Source organism: Pristiophorus japonicus, chromosome 18, assembly GCF_044704955.1.
Source record: "Pristiophorus japonicus isolate sPriJap1 chromosome 18, sPriJap1.hap1, whole genome shotgun sequence".
Lineage (NCBI taxonomy): Eukaryota > Metazoa > Chordata > Chondrichthyes > Pristiophoridae > Pristiophorus > Pristiophorus japonicus.
This window is the reverse complement of record NC_091994.1, coordinates 25,519,388-25,544,556: the sequence shown is the minus strand read 5'-3', so window position 1 is coordinate 25,544,556 and position 25,169 is coordinate 25,519,388. Positions and strand designations below refer to the sequence as shown.

The following is a 25,169-nucleotide window of genomic DNA, read 5'->3' as shown; positions in this document are numbered from 1 at the left end:
GTGGAAATTCAGCATCTCAGGGTCATCAAGGCACACCGTGTTAGCTATGAGGCGCTGGCTGTATAGGGCTCTCTTAGCTTTAAGTGCCCCAGCATTGACTTTTTTGCTGCACTGCTTCTGCTGTCCCCTCCGCTTTGGGGCTATGTTAATGTCGATGATGGATCAGATTAGGCAGTGGTCCATCCAGCAGTCGTTAGCTCCTGTCATGGTGTGGGTGATGCGCACATCCTTGCAATCCCTGGCTTGGACGATGATATAGTCGAGCAGGTGCCAGTGTTTGGAGCGAGGGTGTTGCCACGATGCCTTGTATTTGTCCCTCTGGCGGAACAGGGTGTTGGTGATTAGCAGTTCATTTCTAGACAGTTTGTCAGGAGTAGGACAGCTGGAGTTGGCTTTCCCTACCCCCTCTCTGCCAATCACGCCTCTCCAGAGGGCTGTGTCTTTGCTGACCCTGGCGCTGAAGTCACCTAGGAGGATCAATTTGTCGCCCGCGGGGATGCGGGATAGGGATGTTTCGAGGTTGGAATAAAAACTCTCTTTGGTCTCATCGAGTGTTGGGGAGTACGCGCTGATGACTGTGATGCATTGGTTCCGGGATAGTGTGAGTCAAAGAGTCATGAGGCGCTCGTTAGCCCTGCAGGGGGAGTCTTTGAGGCGGTCAACCAGCTCATTTTTGATGGCGAAGCCGACTCCGTGAAGACGGCGTTCTTCCTCTGGTTTTCCTTTCCAGAAAAAGGTGTAGCCTCCACCTTGTTCCTTGAGCTGGCCTTCCCCTGCCCGCCAGGTCTCACTTTGGGTGGCGATGTCGATGTCAAAGCATCTAAGTTCCCTGGCAACTATGGCAGTGTGGCATTCCAGCCTGTCGCTGCTGGGGTTGTCCATGAGCGTCCTGACGTTCCAGGTCCAAAACTTCATGTTAACGAAGTTGAAGATGCCTGTGCGTGAGTTCTTTTAACGTGGGGTGGCCGTTGCACACTGACAACCACACGGGCTTAGCTGAGCAAGGTCTTGGTCCAGTGGCAAGGGGGTCCAAGGCAATTGGAGACCAGGCACTGATGTATGAACCTAATTGCCTACGGCGATATGTTGGCCGCAAGCTCGGCAGCGAGTAGCGCCCTTGATGGTAGGTGGCCCGAGGCTTGGTTGGAGGCAGGCATTAGGAAGGTCAGTTGTCCGCTGGATTACCGAGGGATGTTTTAAAAGTTTCTTCCAAAGTTTTAAGTGTAATGGCAGCTCGGGCTAATTTGATGAGTGCTAGCTGAGTCAGTGCTATTGATTGGGAGCCTCACCTACCAGCATCGCATATCACAAATTCAGATGTGCGCTGTCATGGTTTTTCAACCATTGATTTTAATGGTTGGAAAGCTGTGGGCAGCATGTGCCCAGATTTCTGACATGCGTTTCTGCTGGTGGGCAGCACTCTCTCTGCAGGCAGTGTGGATTCATTGAATCATCCCTCTGGAATACACTGCAAATCTTCAACTGCAAATACGTTTTTACACCTTAGCAATTGTCCAAAAATGGCCGCTGCATTGTACATGGATAGTCAAATGAAAAGTATTTTGCAAGAAACTCAGGAATAGTGAAACCAACTTTACATTTCAGTACAGTACTGTGAGAGTGCTGCATTATCAAATGTGCTGTATTTTCGATGAGATGTGAAACCAAAGCCTCATCTGCCCTCTTAGGTGGATGTAAAAGATCTTATGGCACTATTCGAAGAAGAAGAGACTTTTCCCAGTGTCCTGGCCAATATTTATCCCTCAATCAACATCATCAGAACAGATTACCTGATCGTTTTACTGATTGGTGTTTGTGGGACCTCACTGTGTGCAAATTATGTGTAATATTTGCTTACAAAACAGCAGTGCCGACAATTCAAAAGTATCTCATTGGATGTGAAGCGCTTCGGTGTGTCCTAAGGTCGGGAAAGCCACTATATAATGCAAATTCTTTCTTGCTTTTTATTAAATTGTTTGAAATGCAACACATGAATTAAACTGGTACAAGTACAAAAGGAAATGAAAACAGTATAAATGTAATACTAATGATAAAATAATGAACTACTCTTCAAAACCGTCAAATTGTGAATTATTCTATCCACTGAACAAGGGCGTGCAAGATCGCATGATCCATATTGTGCTCAGAGCCTACATTGTAATTCCTGCTGTCATCATTGTCTTCTGCTCGGTCAGGCCGAAGCTCGTCTCCCTCCCACAGAGCAGCAGTTGGAAAGCATGTTCACTGTATGAAGCTTCTGGGCTGCACTGTATTTCTTGTGAGGGCACAGGGCCAGATACTTTACAATAACAGTTCCAATGTCAAAAAAAAGCGTGTGTACGTGCAAGTGTGCATGTGTGTGTTTGTGCATGTGTACACGTACGTGCATGCACATATGATCACGCGGGTGTGTTCACATGCGCGCGCGTGTGTGTGTGTGTGCATGTGTATGTGTGCATGCGTGTGCATATATATGTGCGCGTGCATATCTATGTGCATGCATGTGTCCACATGCAAATGCAGATTTATGGTATTCAAATAAGAAATGTAAGAGAACAAATACACAGATTTTTTTTCCATTACACTTCTTTTGTATTTTGAAGGTCAGCTGGAGGAAGATTAGAATTTACAAAAGATAGAATCATACAATCTTACAACACAGAAAGCGGCCATTTGGGCCATCTTCCCTGTGCCAGCTCTGTGAAAGAGCCATCCATTACTTCCGCTCCCCTGTCGCTTCCCCATATTATTTTCAATTTTTCTTTTTCTAATAGTTATCCACTTCCCTTTTAAAAAAAACCGTTATGGATCTTGGGGAAGAATATCTGTGGGGGTTCTCCTGATCACCCACCATAACTTCAGCCCAGAGAAACGGTGTGGATGGCCATTTCTCCAGGGTTCTCCACCAATCTTCTGCTAAAGTTGGTCAATAGTGAGAATGACCATGGAAATTCCAGGCTCTACCTTCTATCACTGTTACAGACTTCTGCATAAAGAATTCTCCTAACCTCCCCCTCCATTTTTTTGACTGATCCTAAATTTATGTCTTTAGGTATTGAATCACCGACCAGTGGAAATATGTTTCCCCGATTTACCTTATCAACTATGCGTAATTTGGAACACCGTTATCCATTTTAAGGAGAACGCTCCAGTTTCTGTAGTCTTTCCCTATAAGAAAACCTCTCCTCCCAGGATCATCTCAGTAAATCTCTTCTGCATTCTCTCCATATCCTTGACACATTTCCCAAAGTCAAGCAGATTTAAAATGCTTGATCTTTCAGGCATATGAGGTGGGAGCCTCATACATTGATGTAAATAGGGGTCAGAGTGCTCCTCCGAGGCCCACGAGGAAGTGTCGGCCTCCCCTGCCCAGACCCAATCTCTGAATCGCTGACCTCCCTGGAACCTGCGCCCTCATATTTACCTTAGGCCGAGCGGACAGCAATTTTCCACTACTTCACGCTGAATTACTGGCTGTTTTTGGTCAGAATGTCAGCAGGTTAAAGAGGCCTGGCTGTTACAATGGGCTGTGTCTCCCACAGCCACTCCTAGACTGACCAGCTGCTCGCTAAGCCGCTTTCCTGCCCAGGAGTTAAAATCCCCACCCCCACTTAGTGTATGTCCTCTTTCTATTCCTCCTCCTAAATGTATCACCTCACAAGGTTCGTTTATGTATGTTTTATATATATATATAGTCAGAAGAGCAATGGTCTTTACACTGAATCCCTGTGAAATACCACCTTCAGTCCAAAAAATTTCCATTAGCCACTATTTTGTTTTCCGCCCTTTAACCTATTTCCTTTCCATGCTGCCACATTCCATTTAAGTAGCTTATGAATTCATATTTGACATAGCTCACCACATGTTTCTCAGTGCACCTTTATAAAGATTGGAGAAGTGCACCTGAGGATATGTACAAAATACATGATCACAAGAGGGTCCTATTGTTACACCCCTGAGTTACACTATTGTATAATTAGATATGGTGTAGTATGGGCACACTCCTTGACGCAAGACACTCACACCGCTTACGGGAGTGACCGCTGCTGGATCCGAGAGAATATCTAAGGCAAACCTGAAACTTGTAACAGAACCTCTGCTATTTCATTTCTGACTTCGCTCACCATTCTACTATGAGTTCCATTATTTTTTTTAGTACAACTTCTTCAACTATAGTTCTCCGATTTCATTGCCCGATTTTTTCCTCTTGCACTCTTCCATTCTCTTTATCCAACTCTTCTGTTATATTCTGAAAAATCATCCACATCTGTTGCGAAGTTGGTGAGATATTTTCAGACTAGTCACAGTGAAGTCTTTACTTTAATAACGCATTGATGATAGCCAGAGCCAAGTTAAGAAAATATTATAATAAATATATTGATGTAAGTGCACAAAGATTGTAAAGTATATTTAAGAATGCTGAAGTAAAAATGCTTTGGGTTATTCGATTTTGCTTTGAGGGAGGGTTTTGTCTGTGTTGGTCTGGACTGTGCTTGAGATCAGTCTTTGAAGAGGAATGAATGCCATTATAGATATTAGAGACAGAGGTGCACAGTGTATAAAATACACATACTGGGGAAGAAACAGGATATTTGCTCTACTCTTAAGTGAGAAAGATGCAACTTGTGGAAAGATTTCAGGTATTTCATGCTGCACAGAAATGTAATGTTTTGCAAGTGAAATTAACCAAAGGAAAGCAATGGGGGAAATCCATTGACAGTTTAATTACAGCCTGAAAGCAATTAACAGAGCAATTTAAGTATGGTGCACTGCCCAATGAATGATTTGTAACTGCATTCACCTGTGAGGTAGAAGATGGTTGGAAAGACTTCAACTTGACCCTGACTTTACACTTGCAATATAATAGACCAGGCAGAGCGCAGCTATTAAAAACCAAAAGGCAGTAGCTAAAACCAGGCCAAATTAAAAAGAAAATGTAGAATCAGCTGAAGACCCAGAAAAATCTTAGCTGCCTACAAAAGTGTCCCAGACCCAACTACCCTTTGGTCCAAATCCAGTAACGGGGAAAGAGGCCCACTGATAAACTGAAAGCCTATGGCAGATGTGAACAGCCGCCATCAAACCCTGGAGATATGCAACCTGCTGGAGAGGCGCAAAGTGTGACACTAAATGGAAGAATGAATATGGAGATTTTGCTTATTTCTCACGAGGTTTCCATACACAGTTTCTCAAAAACCAGCACTTGACAATGGCTGATACCCAGCCCAAGCTTCAGCATCAAAAGTGACGAACGCACTTCAGAGCTTCCAGGGTGTTATAAGTGCCCAGACCCAATCAATGAGCAAAAATTATCCATACTTTTATGAAGATTACATTATAGTATGCTGGAATGTTTTGCTTGATGTTGGAAATTGGCGAGAAAAAATGATCTGAGTCGCAGATTGAAACCAAACTGGTCTGTGAAAATGGAATTGTTGGTGCAAGCATGATTGCTCTTGAGAGATATCAGTCTAGTGATTGCTACAATGTTGCAACCCAAGAAGCTAGACAGATTATCCATTAGACATCAAGGTATCCTGACTGGCTGAATCACTCTGAGTAATGGTAAAAGTAACACTTCTAGATTGTAGACTTCATGTGCCTATTTCTTACATTCTTACACTTGCCCACAGACTTGCTGTGGGCTTTTGCATTGGGACTTGGGGTTAACCGAGAACAAAACAGCGTGAAACCCTCTACAGGGGATCTGGGACCTGGGCAAGCAACAGTGTGTCTCCTTAATCAATCAGACTGAAGAATCCTTACTGGGGCGCACAGAATATTTAACTCAATGTCAAATCATGTACAGAACACGAAATAGAGAAAGGGAAAGAAAGATGGGATTAAGAAAGGGAGATAAAAGAGACAGAAAGAAAAATTTGTTAATTAAAAAAAAAATATTTTAAAATATCCAACAATAATTAAAATCTGAAGGAATGAGATTCCACACTTGTAAAATCTAATTCGAGTTTGAACTCCGCACCTCACATTTTTAAAATGGAGAGGTGCGCTGGGCCATTCTCCTGCCCGGGTCTAATTTAAACAAATTTGGTGAGCTGCCTGAGTGAAATGAAGTCCCTCTGGGCAGTTTGTTGATCTGGGAGGCGGGAAATCTGCTGGGACGGCCGAGGTTGAGGGGCTTTCAGCAGCACTTTGAACGAAGGAGTGTAAATGTTAGGAGTGAAAGGAAGCACCAGTTTACATCAGCAGACAACATTTCTGCTGCCCTGACAGTAGAAAGGAGATTAAATATAAAAACCTTTAAAACTCAAAACCCACAAGTGATTGCAGTAAAAATGAATGCAGAACCTGTTTCCAGATTTGCTTGACTGCAGCTCAGGATCCCTTTAATACATGCTCAAAACGCCTGCCTTCTCCTTCTACCGCCCATGTTTGGTGGGTGGGAGCAGTGACTGGCAATAATCTGGCGGACAGAGATAGACATGATGTAGGGGTTGTAATTGGGATAATTTAACTCCAGTTACCATATATTCATGAGGCTCCTGCTTGCTTCCAGTGGAATCTTGGCAATAAATTGGCATTTCAACTTTACATAATACTTTGGTCCTGCCACTGGCCTATTTTTAAGCATAAAAGGGACACGAGCAACATGAACATTGCTTCCAGCGCGTTTTACCCCTTTGTTAAAAACGTACATAGAGGCTCTTTCTGACGATGTGTCTTAGAGAAAAGTTGCAATCTGAACCTATGTTTAAAATTGAGTTTATTCAATGATAGACTACAATGACATAACCTCCAAGCAGTAAAAGGTCCATTTACTTCATAGCTGATTTACAACAACATCCCTTGCATAAATGGTGCCAAGGCATTACTTTCCAATGTACGGCACAAGTGTGCAAGAGGAAAGCTATTTCCTGTGATTTCTTTTTATTGCCATTATAATAAATTATTAAATGAATTAAATTATCAATTTATTAAGTTTTCAAGTAAGCTTTATTCTTAAGTTTAATTACACCTCTTGAGAAACTGCTAGCCAATTATTCAGTTGATTTTTCCTAATGTAGTTTCCCTTTTACAGAATGGTTTGGGGTCGTACAGCTCTCAGTGCTGCATGATGGTTAGCTTTCAATTGAATTGATTCAGTTTTCCAGTTGCTTACTTGATGGAAGTTTAAAGTCACAATGCTTTCATTTTGACCCTACCATCGTTAAAACATTACAATACTCCAGCAAATTTGCCCACAGTCAGCACAAAGCAACCTGCTCTGTGTGTGTGTGTGTATTTATCTACAACTGCCATTCTAGGAATTGCTTGTTGTTGGGTATAAATGGACTCCGTTTATTTGCTATTGGGCTGGATGCACTTACCTTGAAAAAGGGGAGAGATGCTGTTATTTTCCTCACTTTAAAAGAATCATCAGTCCTTCCTGCTTGACCTTGCCACAATGGACATTCACACAGCTTTAGGAGACCTTGCTTCATCTCAAATGGATACCGATCAATACGCTCCGATGGCACAAAAGTCCTTCCAGCCTAAGGGCTTTTTGTCCTGTGGAGATTATGGAAGTTTTCTATTTATGAAGTGAAACGTTACCTCTCCAAAATGACAAATTGTGCTAGAGTGCATATACAATTGGAAGAAATAGCTTTTTTGGTGGCCTATTAACTATACTTTAGAGTTCTATCAGCTGTCTATTATGCCCATGCACAAAAGAACCTGCAGCTATTTCCTGTAGGAAAAAGCCCGATCCTTTTTATAAAATTATAAAAGGAACAGAATCAAGCAGTAAAGAGTGGCTATTGTGCAAGATCAGAGTCTCAGACAATGCTTATGTTGTCTTCTTAAGGGCTTGGTGTTAAAAAGGTTATTTGAAATAACTGAGACCATACATTGCTGTACTGTCCTGTACCATTTTTAAAACATATACAAACCATGTTTTAATTTGTAGGCAGTAATGCAGCCCTTCGACGATTAATATTTTGATTACACTGACAGAATATTTAATAGAAAAGCCCAAGTCATACACGGCTCAAACCAAATAAACATAAGTCAAGTACTGATCTACTACTTACCATAAATGCAGACGTCATGAGGAATAAGATAATCAGCTCACAGGGTTTGCTCTAGGTACTTTATCCCATTTTATATTTAACAAATATTGAATATTTTGTTTTGAAAAAAAAATAGTAAATTCAACTGTGCAATGCTCTTTATTTCATTTGCTGGAAAGAATTACTTAAATATCAAGGTTAGAATAGCGACTTTTGTGTCGCTGTAAGAAATGCAAGTTTTATTATTAAAGAGGCTCACACCTAATGGCACTTTCATCTTTGAACCTATTGGGCCAATGCTAGCTTTCAATCTTGCTAAATCATCTGTAGTTTGTTCTATTGAAATGAATAGAGACAGGAAATTGATGCTGAACTGTAACGATTTTTCCAGTTTCACACAACTTCACAAGCCTAGTCCCAAACCTAGAACTGCAGCTATACATCAATGGATTCAGTTTGTATTTCTCCACAATCGTCCATTGTGATAAGAAGCAACATGCTGAATTGTGAAAATGCTACAATTTAAAAAAAAGATCATGAGTTTATAATCAAAGCCTAGATAAAATCAACAAATAAAGTTACATATTACATGCCAGGAAGTGTGGAGTATATGGAATATAATGATATATATTTGTTTGATGTTAGGGCTGAATAATTTAATTTTCTGAATAACCTGCAAGCTCAATTCAAAATAATTGTTCATTTTTTAACTACTACCAAAAGCTAACTATTAAACTTATTTCCTTCATGATTTTAAATGAGCTCAATGGTGATATTTACTGTAGATTTAGGTTGCTTTCCATTTGCTGTTTCGCGAATTAAAATAAATGGCATCGTCAATAAAAAACTGGCATAGTTACAGCTTGCAGTTTGAGCAAAGTTTATTTTAATTATATATTTGATTGGATCCAATAAACCTTGTAGAATGTTTTCTGTGAAATCATGAAGAAATTATTTTAAATCAGAATGTTTTAAATAGAAACATAGAAGAGTTTATATTCCTCTCTGTGCTTCTGTTTCTGCACTGGCAAATGCATTTCGGTTCAATTGATGTCTGGGCTATTTTAATGCAGTCATTAACCAATGGAAATGAAATCCAAAAATGAAATGTTCTTTTCATTTTAAATAAAATTGGTGAGCACGGTTTTAATGTAAGCGATGATGTAAACGTTATTATTTAAGTTCAAATTTCTTGGGTGGTGTATGTGTTTAATGTGTGACATTAAATATAATGGATATATTGATATTAATTGACTATTAAAATTTCAAATTGGCTCCAGAGAAGGCATTTCTGCTTCCCCTTTTTATATTCTTCTGAAAGTCAGTGCTCTGAAGTTGGCAGTTTATTTATTACGGGCAAAACTATTATCTAACTCCGATGAGAATATTACAAAAATCTACAGTTTTATTAATTGTTTTTAAAATAACACTGTAAATGGATCTAGTGATGGCCCGAGATGTGTTTGGCAGCGGACTGTAGAAATGGACTTGGTTCTCCCTGCTTTTAGAAGAATGAAATCAAACATTTTAATTTATAAAAGGAATTGGACAACTAAAGACTAATTTATCAACATGTAAAATTCAAGAAAAATACTTACAATGTGAACAGGAATTTAAAACAAAATTTATCATCGTGTATTAAAGTTGAAAGTGCATTTTTTTCTGTGCAGATTTAAGGGAAGATTATGTATCAAAAATGCTCATCTGTATTTTCTTATAAATTGAGCTGTTGAACAACACAATTATGATGAGTTTTCTAAGCCCTTAAATATACTGAGATGTAATATAATGCTTCAAATGAAAATATATTTCAGAATCTCTCCTCTGTAAAATCTGACACAATTATTGCATTAGTTTCAGCTTAATTATATCTTCTCTAATGATCTTTAAGCGTTCTGGAGTTTTCTCCCACTTCCTTTGGGTTCCAGACAGACTGAATACTCTGTTCTTTTGCTTTACACTATCAATTACTAATTGCACACTTCACCCTAGTTTCACAAGAGCCTTCAAATGTTGAACCAATGTCTGCTATTACATGTATTAGGACAGCACTGGTTTGCCAATAATCTATATCTGTTAAAACAGAGGATTTGTTTACTGAGGCTTGTTCAGGAAACATGATTTTTTCTTTCTCACAGGGTGCTGTGTAGCTAGGGTCTTGCAAACAGAACAAGGAGATCTTTCACTCTGTGTACTGATTTTAAATGATGCTTTTTGGTCTAAATTTATATATTTTGAAAGGTTTGTTTTGCTATTTCATGTATATCTTTAATGATAAGTATATTTCAATAAATCCTGTGGCCATTGTACGATGTAAGATCTTATTCTTGGACCTAAATAAACAGATTCTCTATGACACTAATTTTGATACATAGAAATTTTGCAAGTTAAATATCAGCTAGTTTCATCTTTAGATATAGTGTACAATTCGAATGAACTAATTTTCCATGTGCGAGACGGAGTGAGATGGATTAAAATATTAAAGCTTACAGAAAATGACATGGAGGAACAATTCATAAGTAAATGAAATATCTCTGTAGGATTTAAACAAGTTATTCATCATCCACATTTTACTGGTATAATGCATTTTTATTATGATTTTAGAAATGGAAAATGCAATTGAAAATACTTTGAATTACTGGATAGTTTGCTAATGTAACCATGTCTCCAGATTTAGAACATTAAGACAGGAGGAAATTTTTGGCTGCTGTAACTTTATTGTTTTTCACAAACCCCGTTGTTATAAGAGCAGGTTATTCATATTTCACGGGTTTCATTTTAGCATTTGAACAAATTCTCATCGAAATAAACACAAATACTCTTTCTCCTTCTATCAAAATAACTCACTTCACGTGAAGCCCGACATCATTTTCATTTCAAAACTTTTATGCATTGAAGAACAATGATTTAAAAGAAAGTAGTATATTGTCTGTTCAGCCATTAAACTTTAGAATATAAAATGTAAAGGAAAAAAGAGTGCAATGTATTTTCCTGAAGTAAATCTGTGAGTTTCGCATGTCACAGGTCTGCCTGAGAGCACAAACAACAGATGTAAGGCATCCGTGTTAAGAACAAGCAGGGAAAGTATATTAGAAATCTTATCAGATTTTGAAAAATACTTTACGAATAAAGCCTCTAATAGGTGGTCAAGTAAATTGTTGCCACTGACAGCTGTCTGCTTTCCCTAATAATCATCATCACTAAAGATACTCTGTACCCCACCGGGCATTCAGCCTGTGCCTCCTTCTTTTATGTGAACAACACAGCACATATAGGGAAGATTGTCGAATTATATCCCAATGTTTCTGCCTGGTATTCTAAGACAAGGAATCAGTTTGCATCACTTGGAATGACACTGCGCTTTCAGCCATCTGGATTCTCAAACTACAAAAAATACCTTTTAAAAAAAATAAATTGTCATCATAAAGCCCAAAGTTATAACTATATCCACCCGTGCTACTAAAATATTGCCTGTTTAAGTGTATTTACTCGGGTATTTACCTGAAGATTGGCAATACTACCATGCTAAATTATTGGGGGAAAAGATTCTTTATTCGCTGGTGACTGGTGCATATATTTTGATTAAATTTGAAATAGAGAAACTGAAAACCTATTCTACTCGTGGGCTGTTAAATGCTTTCCTTTGTTCCATAAAGTTTGGACTTAATAAGCAATGACAAGAACATGTTTCTTAAATTTATAGACACTATTTGCTCATCATCAGTTCAATAGAGAAAAAATCTTTATGGATGCTGGGGAAGGCTTGATGCAGACTGTTTTTATGGACTGAAGAACCATGCACTGAGATCCTAACTCACAGTATTTCTCTGACTGAGTCAATTAAAAGCGCAGTCTAATTGATTTTACTTGAGATTTGATTAAACAAATACTTTTTTAAACAAATTTGCGTGGCTTCCTGCCACAGATAGATATCTTAATTATGAGTAAGTAAATTTTATTCAGAGGTGTTTGGAAACCTGGGAAGCAATAAGCTCTCTCGAATGGTATTACGCTGGCTATTTGCACAGAAAATAATACAATATTAAAGCTCTCATCAATAATTGTGGCCATGTCGTCAGTAGTCTATTATTTGACAGTTTTTGTTTTTACTGCCTTTGTTTTGAAATCTATAGTATTTCCAAAATACAACACAAATCTGAAATTATAAATTGATTTGACTGAAATCAAATAGAAAGGTAAGTTTTAGTACGCGATGCATAGCTGAGTCTTGATGGATCCAAAATTTATCTGATGGGTGAATTTCATTGAATAATACACCTGTGACGAATCCCGAGTACATTATGATACTAAATACACTCCTTTAATAAATATTACATTCAACTGAGCTTAAAGTCCTTTCCGTTTAGATTGATTTGTGCTTATTTTTAACTGTAAAACTTTAAAAAATATTTTTCATTCGGGGTTTTCAAGGAAGAAAAACTTTTTTGAGATGTTGTTGTGATACAGTTACCCATTGTTTTGTACATGCGGAAATACCGTAGTCAATAAGTGCTCCGGGAGTCTGGAACAACCTTGAAATATGTCTCTTAAAATAAATAATTTAAATTCAGCTACAGGGGTGTAGGACAAATTTATCCAGGAACGCTGTTTATTCAAACCTAAATATTGGTTTGTGATGTTTCAAAATTGAAAGCACGAGTACCACAAACTCAAAATAAATGAAAAGTAGAATCAAACCAATACAACAAAGCTTCAGGGACCAACACATGCAGCTAACCTACATTTAAACTTTAGTTCTGGTTTCGATTGAAGCAAAACAGAAATAAAGTTCATTTTGGAACTGATTCTTGAGTTTACAAGTCAGAAGCATTTAATCAGAAGTTTTTCAGTAAGGATTGTATTCAAAATTATTACAATAAACTATTTTTATTCATGTTTATTAATGTGAACTACAATTTTGTATTAGATGATAATTCTTTCCACAGCTGTCAATTGTTAATCACTCTCAGCATGAATTATAAGCAAAAACGTGTCACAGGTACATTTTAAAATCTCAACTTTTTGATGATAAACTGGAACTGGCCACAGTATTATGGCTCTTTGTGCGTTTTGGTAAGTGGTGAAGATGTTTAGAAGCTGTGAGAAGCACTGTCAAACTATCCACCTCGATGCACCTCTTGTGGCTGGTAGTTTAACCCTCTGAGCACCACAGCATTAGTTTGGCACCTAGCTTACAATTCACATTGTGAAATCTTCGAATGAGAAATGGCTCTGCACATTTCCTCTAAAAACCCAGTATAAATGATTTTACACCTTCACTTCACTTCTTTTATATTTTGTATTTAAAAGTAAGGGCACCTAATGGGCAACAGTGAGGATTAGGGGTTAAACATCAAGCCACATTCTAACTTTGCTATTGTTTGGTGACGGTCCTTTGAGGAGATCACTAATGCTGAATGCCACATCACAATCCTGAGTTAGTGGCATTGATTTTTAAACCACTAATCTTTAATCCTGATTGTGTTGCACAACACTGAAGACTTAAAACCATGTTTTCGATGCATTTGTGAAGCAGAATTAGTGAAGTGAGGAATCTACAAGCATGAAAACAGCTGTGCTGTTAAAAAAATATTTTACAGCATTATTTGTCTCATGAACGTAATAAATAATAACACTGAAAAATTATATAACTCTGTAATCTGTAGGTGGGCTTTCTTTCAGAACAGCAAATCAAAAATATGAATGATAATCCAAATATGGCATGCGTATGTTAGATTAAATCATTTAAAAAAAATGACAATTGCTCTCTCTGCATTGTTGAGACTGACCCAAGTATCTACATGGTACGGGACAGGACACCTCAATAAGGTACACTGTAGGTCCCGAGACCTCATCTGACTCACTGCATAGTTACTGGGGAGGGAGTGCGGAGGTTTGAGTTGTGAGGGCTTTATTGATGGAAGACTTAGAGCACTGTTGCCCAATGCTACAACGGTCATATGCTTAATCTGTTTTCCTGGGTATGGTGGAGATTGAATCAGGACTCAAGAAACCTTACAGCGAGTGAGTTCTCATTGAAGTTGGCAGGATTGCAGCAGAGAACAATAAAGATAAAAGTTATGGGAATCTGTGTAATTTGGCTTTGAAAAGAAGATGCTTGCTGATCTTTCTGTGTACAGTGAGAATGTGATGTTATCAATGATTAGTTGACCAATAATTACCCTTATTGGCAGTTGCAACAATTTTGATCAAAGAGAGATCCATACTTCACTGATTGATGAAAGGACCAGTCTAAACGCATGTCAATCACTTGAGGAATTGGCATCAGTGCAATCCCATTGAACTGCAGAGTACAGCCAGCAGCACTGTGCACTCACTGGTTTAAAGATTGCCATTTTACAGAGAGACTCTCTCATTTGTTCCACTGTGCTGTGTAGCTGTACCGATCAGATCTAGAAACTCCCCGTGTTACTGAACAATGAGCTTCGGAAAGCTTTACATTATATCTTCAATATTACATTATTCCCATTAACACTGCCACCTTTTCTGAGGATTTAACTCACTGAGTGGAGTTATGTATTAACCTTGATTCAAGCCTCATGCTAGTGACTGCTAGCACCCGAGAGTACATTTATTCATTTATGCACTTGGGATGTTGCATGACCAAAGTCTACCATTGTCATATTTCAATTGGATTTAGAATGGCTCAGCTTCATTTTGGAATCTAGTGTCAGACGGAATAGCTTTCGAAATAAAAATAACCAGGGGTCATTCCATCTGGGATACCCCAGTAATACCATAAAAAGTGCCCACTAAATGGCCTCATGTGATACTGGCATTAAACAGCGCACAAATGTATTTGACCTGACCACTAAAAATATCAAATCTCAATCTCTGTGTTTTGTAAAAAGACAGAACTCACGTGGACCTAACATGATAGTTATGAATATGGATTTTCATAACTACCACAGTAAAACAGACAGCCAGTATGACTATTGCAGGTTTTGAATGTCATAATACAATGATAATTTGGTATATGATACCTACTCAATTGCCTTTGGCTTCTCACCAGCACTATGTCCAATAATCGAGAGAATGCTAAAATGGAACCTATAGAAACGGCTTTTGACGCGGATTCAAACTCCAGAAGGGACCCAATAAACACCCAGAAGAACAAGAACTAGAAACGCAGCTTCGGAGAAAAGTGGGAATAAAGCACATGATAGAATAAATGGTAGGGAATGAGACCCCACATTGTTTTAATGGTGGATGGTTACCAGGCCTGTGCCAGTGGATACAGTATAAATTGGTATTGGTACTCAACCAGACTGGTCGATCAGTGCTAATGAAATATCATACTCAAACCATATTGACCAAAAACTGTCAATACTGCACATCCCTAGTTGCCGGAATGTGTTTCTCTTGATGCTCTTTTTATGTCCTGTCTATCACATACACCTAGTGACCTGCCTGATGCTGTAAATTCCAGTAATCTGTGAAATCTGAAAGGTTAAAAATAATTAGAATATGCTAGTAGTGCATTTCCAAGCTGGCTAAAGAGTAGAGTAAGCATTATCTACTTAGGATAAAAGGTTGTTGGTCTGCACACTTCTAATTGTAGCATTACAGTTTAATGGGGGTCCACTCTACATTGATTTCCTGTGGTACTGCATTTCTGTAACATGATTCACGGCGTCAGACTTCTTTAGAGGTTGTTTATTTCCTATATCTTTTATGCAGTAAACTGTCAGCACGGTGTCAATTGCAAGATTTAAGTAACCCGAAGGTGGAGGTGTTAGCTGGGGTCAGAGGAAGACAAACTGCAGGATGTGGCTGGCAATGGGAAAGGGAGAAAGTGCACAATGTACACTTTCCGAGGGATACTTTCCAGCCAGTTTCTGCCTCGCCATCACTGCAGCATTCCAGTGATAATTCCGAGAGCTGTTGTTGAGGTTCAGATTTGATTATTGATTTTATTTTTCTAGAAGATGTTGGTGAGTCACTCTATTCACTCCTTCAGCTCTGCAGTAGCACCATTCGTTAACAATTTTCGACTTCAGTTATTGAACCTTACCGATGATTTCAGTGTTTCCATTTGATGTGCCCCTTTAAGGGATATTTTATGGGAAAACTTTATGTGTAATACAGTTGGTGATTTTATTTCCAGAAATTATTTCAATTCCCTCCCCCCACACAACCACACACACAGGCACACACACACACATATGTAAAAGTGACTTATTATACAGAGAAGTAAAACAAGATTCTACACTGTAACATTAATGTCCCCAGTACTGTGAAGTTAACAAAAAACATATTCTTGCTCCCAGTAACTATTCCTTGAAGAAGCACAGCAAATTCATTTTTGTTTGCTTATAATACTTCGTGATGTTTCAAGCCCAAAACTTACAAAAGAATTTCTATCCACATGTTCAAAAAAACCTTCCAAGGGCTGATTCTTTATAATTTTTTTATCAAAGTAACATGAAGACAATCGATGAAGAAATTAACTGTTTGAACTGGCTGAAGTGATTCAAATTTAAGAAAAAAAACTAAAGTTGAATAAAGGACATTTCGAACCTCATTGTTTAGCTCCAACTATGATAACCCTTATTTTATCTTTGTCTTATTCTCCCACAGCATTATAATTGTCAGAACTATCATTGCTAATGACGTTAGTTAATGGGAAATGCTATATCATTTAAAATAAAGCGGCACATTCTACACTTAAGGTATTACATTTTAATGAGTTTGCTCTATGATAAACAGTGCTTTATTTTATTTTGCCTTCCATTTTATTTGTATTGGTAATGTACAAACAGGAGAGAGAGAGGTTTAACGTATCATATATGGCTATATTTAAAAGAAAATCATAACCACTCAGTAAAATCTGACATTGGTAGACTTCGACAGAAGTGATCTGATTCCAGGTGTATTGGGGTGAGTGTGGGGACATGCAGCAAAGGAGAATACTGAATCTTATTGATGTAACCAAGCAATCATTGCACGAACGTCAGTACGTTTATGTTTCTGACATCATTTTTATTTGTTCTCAGCAGACTTTTTATTTCCAATGAACATCTAACTTATTTTCTGGTCAGTCGCTGCATCAGTTACAATGGTTTAGTTAATCCGACCCTCCCATTCGAATCTGACACTGATGCATTAATGTTCTTGACCAAAATTACTGAATTACCCCAGGACATTCCTGCAGACTTCAGTCTGCCTAACTGACACTGCCTCTACCATCAGCCCTGCCTGTCTCCTACTCATTGTAACATTAATACGTCCCTTCTGACAATCTCAAGTTCTGTGTCTGTACTTCAATGTTTACCTCCCTGATACTTGGCCTTGATGCGAAGGCAGGAGGAATGTTGTCTACTGCCTGATCTTGTGCTCCTTCTAAGTGCTTCTCAGCAGGAGGAATAAGTTTGGATGCAGCCTACTACTCGACAATGGGAGATTCATAATATGTCTGTGGTGCTGCACGTCTTTCTGGCAGGTCATGAGATGGCACCGAACTCCTGCCAGCAATTTGGCCACTTTGCTGACTGGCTGCTCTTGCCTGCTACCTGCTAATTCTTCAGTCCTCGGCAGGGGTTGGTTGGTGATGTGTATGAAGCATCACCCTGTGGGTTAACTGTTTCATCTGTGTCCCTACCTGCTCCTGATGCCTCTTCCTAAAGACCAGAAATTTGCGTAGGATATACCCATGGTCAACACTATGGAGTGTGAAGCTTGCCAGCGAGCTTCTCTTAAGCCAATTGTCTCGCCTTTTGAGAAATAAGAGCCTTCTATAAATTGTAGTCTAGGTCCCAAGAGTGGCAAGTCACAGCAAAGCCGAGCAAATCTATGGGGCAGAAATTAGCAAGCATTGCATCCATTTTTTGGGTGTAAAACAAGTGCAGTGGTGAGACAAGTGGCTCAAAATTCGTGACCCACAATGTGGAGGCACGACAGGTCCTGGCGGCTCGCACAAAAAATGAGGCCAATTTCGGGCTAGCCTCAGGCCTTTTGGTTCGGCCACATGTTGGTCCCACAGCACCGAATCCGGACCTGGAAATGGATCCAGTTTGGACCTCTGTCCTCTGGAGATCCCCCGCAGAAGACTGTGGAGTTACCATTAACTCCATCCTGAGTCTCTTTATTATGCAGGGAGTTCTGAAAATTCCCAAAGAATTGCACGGAGTGCTTTTGCTGATTAATAAGTCCAAGTCTGTGTATAGCCCCTGTCAGGCAGGAATCCATGGGCCCTGCTGCAGATGAAGGACATAACCTTCCCTTGCCCTCTGCTGCTACCTTGACTTGCTCCATTTCACTTGCTAGATGCTTCACCTAATGAGTTTTTATAATGGGCCAGATTTTGCTGGAGCAGGGCATCACACGGCGCTAGTTAGACTTGTTCAGGCACGTGTAGCTTTTAAAATATTTTGCCCACAAAGTTGCTGGAGGTGCGAGCTGATTATCGCGCAGCCAGGAATCTGGGAACTAGATAAAAATGGGACAAACAGAGGAAGGACTGAGAAGGAGGATTACATCGGATATACAACACACAAACAGGCCATTCAGCCCAACCAGTCCATGCCGGCGTTTATGCTCCACTCGAACCTCCTCCCGTCTTTCCTCATCTAACTCTATCCGCATAACCCCTCTATTCCTTTCTCCCTAAAATGCTTATCGAATCGCCCCTTAAATGCATCTATACTATTCGCCTCAACCGCTTCCTGTGGTAGCGAATTCCACATTCTCACCACTTTTCATAATTTTAAAGACCTCTATTAGGTCACCCCTCAGCCTTCTCTTTTCAAGAGAAAAGAGACCTAGCCTCTTTATCCTTTCCTGATAGGTACACCTGTGCATTTCTGGTATCATCCTTGTAAATCTTTTTTGCATCCACTCCAGTGCCTCTATATCCTTTTTATAATATGGCACCAGAACTGTACGCAGTACTCTAAGTGTGGTATAATCAAGGTTCCATACACGTTTGGCATAAATTCACTAGTTTCAAATCTAGCCCTCTAAAAATAAACCCTAGTTCTTGGTTTGCTTTTTTATGACCTTGTTGACTTGTTTCGCTACTTTTAGTGATTTGTATATTTGTACTCTGAGATCCCTTTGCTCTTCTACCCCATTTAGATTCATATTTTCCAAGTAATATGTGACCTCCCAATTATATGCCCATTCTGAAAGTTTATTAATGTCCTCCTGTATTTTGTTGCTGTCCTCCTCAGTATTGACTATCCTTCCCCCAATTTGGTGTCATCCGTAAATTTAGAAATTGTGCTTTTGTTTCCAAAGTCTAAATTATTAATATAAATTATGAGCAACAGTGGTCCCAGCACTGATCCTTGTCACTTTGAATAGCTACCCTTTACCCCTACTCTTTCTTGAAGCTGTCTTGAAGCCAGCTATCTGCTACTTGTCCCCTGACTTCGCATTCTCTGACCTTATTCATTAGTCTATTATGTGATACTTTATCGAAGGCCTTTTGAAAATCTAGATAAATTACATCAACTACGTTACCCTTGTCTACTCTCTCTGTTAGCTCTGCAAAAAAATTCAATGAGGTTGGTCAAGCAAGACTTTCCCTTTTGAAATACATGCTGACTATTCATTATTATATTTTGGGGGGACAAAATTGCCCCATGCCCCCTTTGGGGTGCACAATTCGAATTATATAAAAATGTATCGACTGGCGAAAGCGGAACCTAAATGACCCGGAATTGGGGTCTTGGTGCATGAAATGCATCCGGGCGGTATCAGAGGCACTCTACATCTCCGTGTGGTGGTAGCGGGGTGAGAGAGTGGCAAAAGCACCATGATGTCACAACATCCCTCCACTTCTCTTAAAGGGGAGCACGGCTGCGAACTCTGCAGTTGCTTCTGTGGCACACACTGGGCCACCAGGGAGGGTTTCAGCCGGGCCTGCAGCCTGGCAACCAAGAGGGGGTGCAGGGCTCCCTATTGGTAACCTGACCACCATTGTTATGCTGACTGCAAAAAAATGAGGGTGGCCGCGGCGCAATGCCCTCCCCTTTAAGGGCAGATGGGGCGCCCCAGCCACCACAGTTTTGCGACCCGCAAAGCTGTCTGTGGCATTGCCCCGCGTCAACCTCACTCCTGCGGGGCAACTTCTCCCAGCAGACATAAAGGGGTCGGCGTGGGGTGATAAGGGGTTGGCGTGCATGGCGATAACATCATCACCATGTGCGCCGCTACCCGGGGCGCGTGCAAAGCCGTTTTCGCTGCACCCATCCATGGAGCAATTCTGGGCGGGTTGCCTCCATCACCTGCCCCAGACGAAAAGTCCTTATCGGCCTCCCAGAGGCGCTAACGGGCCTTTCAGAAAGGGGCAATTTTGGCCCCTTTGTTTCTAGATGTTTCTCTATTTTCTTCTTTAGTAGGGATTCCACTATTTTTCCAACCATCAATGTTAAACTGACGGATTTGTAGTTCCCTGGACATGTTATAGCCCCTTTCTTAAATATCGGTATTATGTTAATTATCCATCAGTCTTCTGGCACTGCACCTTTTTATAATGAATTATTAAACGTGTATTAGTGTCTCTGATATCTTGTCCCTAGATTCTTTTAAAAAGCGTGGATGTAATCCATCTGGACCAGGGGTTTTATCCTCTGAGTTTGATTAGTTTGTTTTAAATATCTCCTCTTTTTACTTTAAATGCAGTTATCTCATTTATAATCTCATCATCCAATGTCATGTCCACCTGCTCTATCTCCCTGGTAAATACTGAAGCAAAGTAATTATTTAATATTTCTGCCATCTCTCTATCGTTACCTGTGGTATTATCCTGTCTATCCCTTGGTGCCCTATTCCCATCTCGACCTTTCATTTTTTATTTATACGTCTGTGGGTGAGGCGAGGTGGAGGTGGGGGGCACAGTGCAGCCTGTGGAGCAGCAGTGAATAACAGACTGCAACTTTAGGATTTCCGTATTAGGCTGCAATGTGCTAAATCCTGAAATTGCGGTCAGTTGCAAAGGCAAAATGACGGCGAAGGCTGCCAGTGCGCTGTCATCAGGACGTCAAACTGGGGGCCATTCGTTTTGACATTTTAAAAATCTCCTCGAGAAATTCCCATCCTGAAGGATTGAAACTATAAACTTATAATTGTTTACTATCTGGGCAATAGTGGATAATTAGTAGTCATTAACAATTATCACATCATTAAAAGGGTACTTACGCTGAGAATTACTAGACTTAACTCTCTGTGGCGAGTTTACTGGGCAATTGATGCACAAAAGCAGTAACTTCATGAAAATCACGGGGAGGTTAAGCACGAGATACCACTTTCGCAAAGCTAACAGCGGAGTGGCGCAAATCGGCCAGCGTCATGGGGTATCTTTTCCTCGGCAAAAGCTGCTGGTCAATTTGCACATTAATAACAGAGTGCGTTGTTCAGTCACCGTTATTTTTTTCATCAAAATCTGTCCCAATATATCCTAAATGAAACTTCTATTTTTATAAGGGGACATTACTTATGTGAGACTACTAGAAATGCGAACTTTAATGAACAAAATGAGTGTAGCTTGACAATATACGAACATAAGAAATAGGTGCAGGAGTAGGCCATACGGCCCCTCAAGCCAATCCGCCATTTAATACAATCCGATCTGATCATGGACTTCTCTGCCCACTCCCCATAACCCCTTAATCCCTTATCGGTTAAGAAACTGTCTATCTCTGTCTTAAATTTATTCAATGTCCTGGCTTCCACAGCTCTCTGAGGCAGCGAATTCCACAGATTTACAACCCTCTGAGAGAAGAAATTTCTCCTCATCTCAGTTTTAAATGGGCGGCCCCTTATTCTAAGATTATGCCCCCTATTTCTAGTCTCTCCTATCAGTGGAAACATCCTCTCTGTATCCACCTTGTCAAGCCCCCTCATAATCTAATACGTTTCGATTCCGGGTGTGGCTTCACCAATATCCTGTATAACTGTAGCAAGACTTCACTGATTTTATACTCCATTCCCTTTGCAATAAAGGCCAAGATTAAAAACATAGAAACATAGAAAATAGGTGCAGGAGTAGGTCATTCGGCCCTTCTAGCCTGCACCGCCATTCAATGAGTTCATGGCTGAACATGCAACTTCAGTACCCCATTCCTGTTTTCTTGCCATACCCCTTGATCCCCCTAGTAGTAAGGACTACATCTAACTCCTTTTTGAATATATTTAGTGAATTGGCCTCAACTACTTTCTGTGGTAGAGAATTCCACAGGTTCACCACTCTCTGGGTGAAGAAGTTTCTCCTCATCTCGGTCCTAAATGGCTTACCCCTTATCCTTAGACTGTGACCCCTGGTTCTGGACTTCCCCAACATTGGGAACATTCTTCCTGCATCTAACCTGTCTAAACCCATCAGAATTTTAAACGTTTCTATGAGGTCCCCTCTCATTCTTCTGAACTCCAGTGAATACAAGCCCAGTTGATCCAGTCTTTCTTGATAGGTTAGTCCCGCCATCCCGGGAATCAGTCTGGTGAACCTTCGCTGCACTCCCTCAATAGCAAGAATGTCCTTCCTCAAGTTAGGAGACCAAAACTGTACACAATACTCCAGGTGTGGCCTCACCAAGGCCCTGTACAACTGTGGCAACACCTCCCTGCCCCTGTACTCAAATCCCCTCACTATGAAGGCCAACATGCCATTTGCTTTCTTAACCGTTTGCTGTACCTGCATGCCAACCTTCAATGACTGATGTACCATGACACCCAGGTCTCGTTGCACCTCCCCTTTTCCTAATCTGTCACCCTTCAGATAATAGTCTGTCTCTCTGTTTTTACCACCAAAGTGGATAACCTCACATTTATCCACATTATACTTCATCTGCCATGCATTTGCCCACTCACCTAACCTATCCAAGTCACTCTGCAGCCTCATAGCATCCTCCTCGCAGCTCACACTGCCACCAAACTTATTGTCATCCGCAAATTTGAAGATACTACATTTAATCCCCTCGTCTAAATCATTAATGTACAGTGTAAACAGCTGGGGCCCCAGCACAGAACCTTGCAGTACCCCACTAGTCACTGCCTGCCATTCTGAAAAGTACCCATTTACTCCTACTCTTTGCTTCCTGTCTGACAACCAGTTCTCAATCCACGTCAGCACACTACCCCCAATCCCATGTGTTTTAACTTTGCTCATTAATCTCTTGTGTGGGACCTTGTCGAAAGCCTTCTGAAAGTCCAAATATACCACATCAACTGGTTCTCCCTTGTCCACTCTACTGGAAACATCCTCAAAAAATTCCAGAAGATTTGTCAAGCATGATTTCCCTTTCACAAATCCATGCTGACTTGGACCTATCATGTCACCTTCCATTGGCCTTCCTGATTACTTGCTGTACCTGCATACTAACCTTTTGTGTTTTATGCACAAGTACCCCCAAGTCCTGCTGTACAGCATCACTTTGCAATTTTTCTACATTTAAATAATAACTTGCTCTTTGATTTTTTTCTGCCAAAGTGCATGACCTCACACTTTCCAACATTATACTCCATCTGCCAAATTTTTGCCCACTCACTTAGACTGTCTATGTCCTTTTGCAGATTTTTTGTCTCCTCTTCACACATTGATTTTCCTCCCATCTTTGCATCGTCAGCAAACTTGGCTACATTACACTCAGTACTTTCTTCCAAGTTGTTACTGTAGATTGTAAATAGTTGTGGTCCCAGCACTGATCCCTGCAGCACCCCACTAGTTACTGATTGCCAACCCGAGAATGAACCATTTATCCCGACTTTCTGTTTTCTGTTAGTTAGATAATCCTCTATCCATGCTAATTTATTATCCCCAACCCAGTGGACTTTTATCTTGTGCAGTAACCTTTTATATACAAATTATGGTAAGAATCAATTAATCCTCTGTTATAGAATTGGGGGCATATTTTGGCCTGAGAGTGAAAATAGGCGCTGAATCGATGCTGTGCTAATAAGAAACGCCTGTTTGAAAGTCTGGATTTAGCATGCAGTTTTAGGGCTTATTGATGATTATTGTGATTGAAACATGCCTGCAGGCACTAACCAGAAACCTGCAGGTTTAGCACTCAACTGCTGATTAGATGCAATTTTCACGGAGCAGCATGTGTGGGCTCCTCACACCCACTTCCACTGAAGGTGTGGAGTGCTCTGGCTGGCACACAGCGGCATGTTTCAGGTTGACTCATGGATCGAAGGATTCTCAGGTGCAGCACTGAAGGTCCTCGTGGAGGAGGTCCAGAGGAGGAGGGATATCCTCAAGGCACAGGGATTATTTTCCAATGCTCTTAAACTTTAGGGTCTAATTACAATAAACAAATTAACAGTGCATTTTAATGTCAGGTGTTTATTAAAGATGTGATATGGCTCTAGAAATATTCAATTCAGTCATGAACAGAATTATGTTTGAGTCACTGACTCGAATTCACATTAATGTGCGTTTATAACCACTTCCAATCTATTGATGTGATTGTCATTTGTTTGCTGAAAACAAACAAATCTTCTATTCAAAGAAAGTGGCAAGTTTGGAATAAGAATTACTGGGCTAAATCAGAAATAATGTCATTGGCTATTTCTACTACAGCAATAGCATTACTGTAGAAGTAAACTAAAGAATTGGTCTTGCTTCGATCATTCCAGTCTTCAACAGTAGACTGTGGCAGTGTTAAATGTTCTGTCTGCAGATAAAGCTTCACACCTTTGGTGCTGCCATACTATTAAACTTCCTGTAAGAGGCCAAAAATTTAACTCTGGTTAGCACCGAACTAAGGCCAATAATGTCAACCTAGTCCGCATTAACTAGCATCATCAATACGTCACAAATGGACTAACGCTCATCCATTATTTGCAATGCTGGTCAACCTTTTATGCTATTTGGACATGTTGCTTGAGGGTCCTTGGAAGCACTGGCTAATCAGTTGTGGCTGAACTTGGTGGACTTGCCGCCCGCTGCTGCCGAGTTTTCTGGGTGGTCTCCCCTCCAAGTGAGTTTGGTGGAGGCCTCCCGCCGGTGAGGAGGGAAGACCCCTGGGGACCGCCCACTAACGTCCACTAGCGCGCAACTGCCGTAAGTGTCCTCCCGCTCGCCGAGCTGCCAGTTTGCTCCGGGCGGGAGTCCTCTGCAGCAGGGAGAAGGACCGCTGCGTGGAAGCACGTCTAACCTCAACGGTAAGTATGAAGACCTGCAAAAAAAGA

General features: G+C 40.3%; 2 long non-coding RNA genes across 2 annotated transcripts in view; both read left to right on the top strand.

The window, feature by feature from the left end:
* The window catches only part of LOC139229166 (uncharacterized), a 422,261-nt gene that overhangs the window by 83,826 nt on the left and 313,266 nt on the right, over positions 1–25,169 (top strand). The window lies entirely within an intron of this gene.
* The window catches only part of LOC139229167 (uncharacterized), a 141,032-nt gene that overhangs the window by 16,593 nt on the left and 99,270 nt on the right, over positions 1–25,169 (top strand). The window contains exon 2 of the long non-coding RNA XR_011587668.1: positions 15,046–15,207. This is a non-coding gene — a long non-coding RNA (uncharacterized lncRNA). The remainder of the gene's footprint in view (positions 1–15,045; positions 15,208–25,169) is intronic.